Source organism: Daktulosphaira vitifoliae, unplaced genomic scaffold, assembly GCF_025091365.1.
Source record: "Daktulosphaira vitifoliae isolate Bord-2020 unplaced genomic scaffold, ASM2509136v1 Scaffold_5, whole genome shotgun sequence".
Taxonomy (NCBI): domain Eukaryota; kingdom Metazoa; phylum Arthropoda; class Insecta; order Hemiptera; family Phylloxeridae; genus Daktulosphaira; species Daktulosphaira vitifoliae.
Genome location: NW_026099576.1, coordinates 25,215,577 through 25,220,417, shown reverse-complemented (window position 1 = coordinate 25,220,417; position 4,841 = coordinate 25,215,577). Strand labels below are relative to the sequence as shown.

Below are 4,841 nucleotides of genomic sequence, written 5' to 3'. Positions count from 1 at the left end.
TGTTATAAAAGTATATTTTATTGAGAGATCGATACTGATATTTTTTAAATATTCCTCTAGCCTGACCAAAACAAGATTAAAAAATATGAATATCTATGTAAAAGATTTATCAAGGCGGTATTGTGGTGACCCAATATGTCCCGGCACTAGAAAGCGCCTTGAAAGGATGCGGCACAATAATCACCAAGATAAAATTTAACGCTAAAAATATATTCGTAAGTTTCTTTAAGCTGTCTGCCGACACGATATTGATTAAAACANCCGACACGATATTGGTTAAAACAAATACATTAAGCTCATTGGCTAGCTACCCAGTAAGTATAGAGTCGCAATACATTTAGTCCAACAAAAATATTATTAAATTAGTAGGGGCGGACCTAGGGGAGATTTGGGTGGTGAGCTGACCCACCGTTTTTTTTTAATTAAATGTGCCCCTTAAAATCACAAACTATACACTTTTTTTAATTTTAATATTGTATATAAAACCACAGTAATAAAAAAAAAATAATAATAATTTATAAACTATTCTCAGGCTTAAAAATATTTCTATAAATAAAATACGTTAAGACTGAGTATTGAAGTATAAAAACGTGTAGAAAATCGTAAAGCCGACGCAAATTCATTGAAATAATGTTTTTATAGAATTTCTTATCGCATTATTAGTGCAATACAAAAATAATTTTTCAATTTATTTAATAAATATCATGGGACATCGATATAGATGATAATGTAAACTATTTTTTTGTATTTCGTATTTTACTATTGTGTCAACGAGTTCTATATTGTGCTGTGCTTGTGTAAAATATTGATGATGGAACCTCCTAGTAAAAAAATGAGACTCTCCGGTGGAGCTAGACGGTTAAATAAAGTAAAAGAAAAGGCAGTTAAAGGCAATCAAAGTATACTGTTCTTTATAAAATCAAATACCAGTCAAGAACCACCTTTGGAGTATAATTGTAGGGAAGATAATCTACCCACTTTACCTTCTATTAGTAAGTATTTTAATTTCAAAAATGAATTATTTATCGGTAAAAATTTTTAGTATTTAAAATATAAGTACATTAGTTACCTACTAAAAAAATTTAACCACACATTGACTTTAGACGTGTCCAGACCTCTGTGGTCCAGTTATACAATTTAATTTTTTTACTTACTAGAGCGATATATATTCTATAGAATAAAAAAATAATATAAATTTCACACAAAATCAAAATAACACTAGTTGACAAAATTGAAATTTTTTAGTTACAATCATGAAACTATGCACTGATTTCAAATCTGTTTTTAAAATTTTTCTATCACGTCTAGTTTTTGAGATATTTATATATTTGTAAAAATGCTAAGAATTAACGTATAACAGAGATTTAAAAATGGAGAAAAAATTGTTTTTATTATTTTTTTATTTTTGTTAACAGATCATGACATTCTACTTTCAACTCGTTTCGTAAAAGAAAAATTATTAATTCAAACATCTCAAAAAACAGAATATTCAAAATATGAACCAACAGACTTAATTCATTTGAATGATAATGTACCCCAAATGAGCAGTTGTTTTTCTATTCAAACTAATAAACAAATTGTACTTGCTCATGATAATGTTTTGTATTCCAAGTTAATTGATAGACGCTATAATTACCCATCAGACCCATATTTATTTATTGACACTACATTAACACCTCAAATAATTGGAACTATTGTTGAAGTAGGGCCTTGTCAACCAGGTATTAATAATAACGATTATGTTTTTCTCGAAAATGAGTCCGGCAAAAAATTTTCGACCAACTGGTATAGTAAAGAAGTTAAATCAGGAATGATTTACAAAAGAAATTGGTTAGTAAATTCCCCTAAAGTTAATAAAATGTTTTGTTTCCCTTGTTTTTTGTTCCGATCTGTATCTCAGCATAGTTATCAATGATCTAATCCTAATCAAAGTGTTTCTAATTTTCATAAGAGATATGAAAAAATTATTAAACATGAAAAATCCAAAGATCACAGAGTAGCAGAAAATGAATATTTAATTTTAAAAAGTAGAGTCTTAAAATATTTAACTTTTCAACAAAACTTAATTAAAATTGAAAAATGTCAAACAGAATTTAATCGAAGTGTGTTAAGACGGTTAATCGACTTATCTTTATTTCTATGAACAAATGGACTTCTTTTTCGAGGGCACCGAGAAGATATTAATCAGGAAATACTAAGTAAAGGTCTTTTTATTGAAATAGTGAAGCTTGTGTCAAAATATGATGCTGTTCTAGCTAAACACTTGGCTGAATCAAACCAAAATTAAATATACTTGAGTCTTAATATTTAAAATGATATACTTAAATGTATGGCAGATGAAACATTACATACAATATTAAATGAAATAAAACAAGCAAAGTATTTTACGATTATTGTAGATTCGACATTAGATATTGGAAGAATTGATCAATTTTCTTTTAGCTTGAGATTTGTAGATCAACAAGGAGACAAAGAAAATTTTCTATGTTTTGAAGAACTACCTAATGCAACTGTAAATGATTATTTTGTCATCATGAAAGAATATAAATTAGATATTTCTTTATGTCGTAGTTAAGCTTATGATGATGCTAATACCATGTCTGTGCAATTTTCTGGCTTGCTATTAAAAATTAAAGATTTATCACCATTAGCACTATACGTTCATTGTTGTGCTCATAATTTAAATTTGGTACTTATAGATTCTATTAGATCATCTATTAATGCAGTTTGATTCTTTGGTACTCTTGAGGCATTATATACATTTATAACACATAGTTTAACACGACTAAAAATATTTGAGGAAGAACAAAAGAAAATTGATGGCTTAGTATTAACACTAAAGCAACTTTCAGAGACAAGATGCGCAAGTTATAAACGTGCAGTAGACTCGGTGTACATAAACTTACCAGCAATTGTTAACTCATTACAGCGAATTGCTGATGGAGAACTTTTTAATACAAAATTAAAAACCATTTCAGAAGCACAAGGATTACTTTTTCAAATGGTGAATTTTAAATTCAGTTTTTTATTAGTTTTATGGAAAAATATACTTAGAAAAGCTAATATTTTATTAAATTAATTATATAGTTCTAAATAAGATTTAATAACTGCACATGATATGTTTTTTAAACATGTTTTTTAGATATTTCATCTTTAAATGAGGTACATTTTTTAAAAATAAAATGTAATGCAATTGAATTGTGTGAACAGTTTGGAGGCAAAAATGACTTTGAGCAAGAACGTAAAAGAACAAAGAAGAAAATGTACGGTGATATTGAAGTAATTATGAAGTAATTTGGAAAATATTACGGATTCTGCTGATGAAAACTTTAAAAATAATACATATTTTATTATTTTGGATTCAGTTTTCCGTTTTAAGTAAAATTAAAACTATATTAAAAATATTATTAATTTAAAAAAACTAAAAAATATTAAACTCAGTGAAGATTTCTCTAACATCGTTAAAAAATTTGAAGTACTTAATTCAAAGAAAATGTCTATAGAAAACATAGATGAAAATACTGTTTCTATTAAACATTTATCAAAATTTTATGAAGTTGACATAGATGAAATGGATATAGAAGCTGAATATCGTTCGTTTTGTCTAATTTACTATCAAGTTTATAATGAAACTGAACCTATAAAATTAAGTGAAGTATTAAAGCTTATGATATCTCGAGACATGGTTTCTTCATATCCAAATTTATATATTTTGTATAAAATACACTTATAAACTTCCAGTTAGCAGTACAACCGCGGAAAGAAGTTTCAGTCGGCTTAAACTTCTTAAAACATATCTTCGTTCAACTATGACTGAAGTACGGCTATCAAATTTGGCTATATTGAGCATTGAGCGCAATATAACACAAAAAATTGACTTTAATAATGTTATAAATACATTTGCATTATTGAAAAAGCTAAGAAAATTATTATAGAGTTCTTTGCTTTTATAATATTTATTTTCTCCTACTTTTATTTTATTTTTGTATATTATGACAAAAATAAAACTTAATTCAGGTTTGAATTATTTTTGTTTGGGATTAGAATTTAAAATAATTTCCTAATTAATTTAATTTAAAAAATTAAATAAATTTACTGTAACTATAAATTTAAAAACTAAAATAGGTTTAGTGCTTCACTTATTGATTTATAATAAATAAAAACACTAATTTATGTAACAGAAAAAATGTAGATGATTTATTGTTTAAACACTAAGAAAAATTATATAAAAATTATATTAATGCACTACGTGTACTTAACTACTTAACCGATTGGCTAATTAACTGATTTACGTTATTGTAACGTCGCGCCGTTTTGTATTGAGTTGAGTTCTAGAAGATTCTCTTGTGGAGTGATCGAGAACATTAGAGTTCTTTGCTTTTATAATATTTATTTTCTCCTACTTTTAGCTTCGATGCGAAGCGGAGAAGGTATTAATTTTACTATGATGTGTTTTTCTTTTTTTTTTTATGTCTGTTGCCACTTTTTCTCAGCTCTCACTGGACCGATTTCTTTCAAAAATATGTCAAAAGATCACAAATCGTATCTAGTTGAAGACATTACCCTTAAAAATTGAAAAAAATTCCCTCGTTNATTGGAGACATTACCCTCAAAAATTGAAAAAATTCTCTCGTTTCCCGCAAATGGGGGAAATATCCAAAAAAATTACAAATTCAAAAATCGCTAATTTTCGAAATTTTTTCACTTTTTTTTCTTAAAACTTCCATAACTTTTTGAAAAATCAACAAATCAACATAATTTTTTTTTNCTTTTATAACTTTTTGAAAAATCAACACATCAATATAATTTTTTTCAAACTAAAATTTTAGATATTTCCCTTT

At 26.5% G+C, this 4,841-nt stretch overlaps 1 pseudogene; it reads left to right on the top strand.

The window, feature by feature from the left end:
- The first annotated feature begins 811 nt into the window (after positions 1–811).
- On the top strand, positions 812–2,143 carry LOC126908260 (zinc finger MYM-type protein 5-like; annotated as a pseudogene).
- The last annotated feature ends 2,698 nt before the right edge of the window (positions 2,144–4,841 follow it).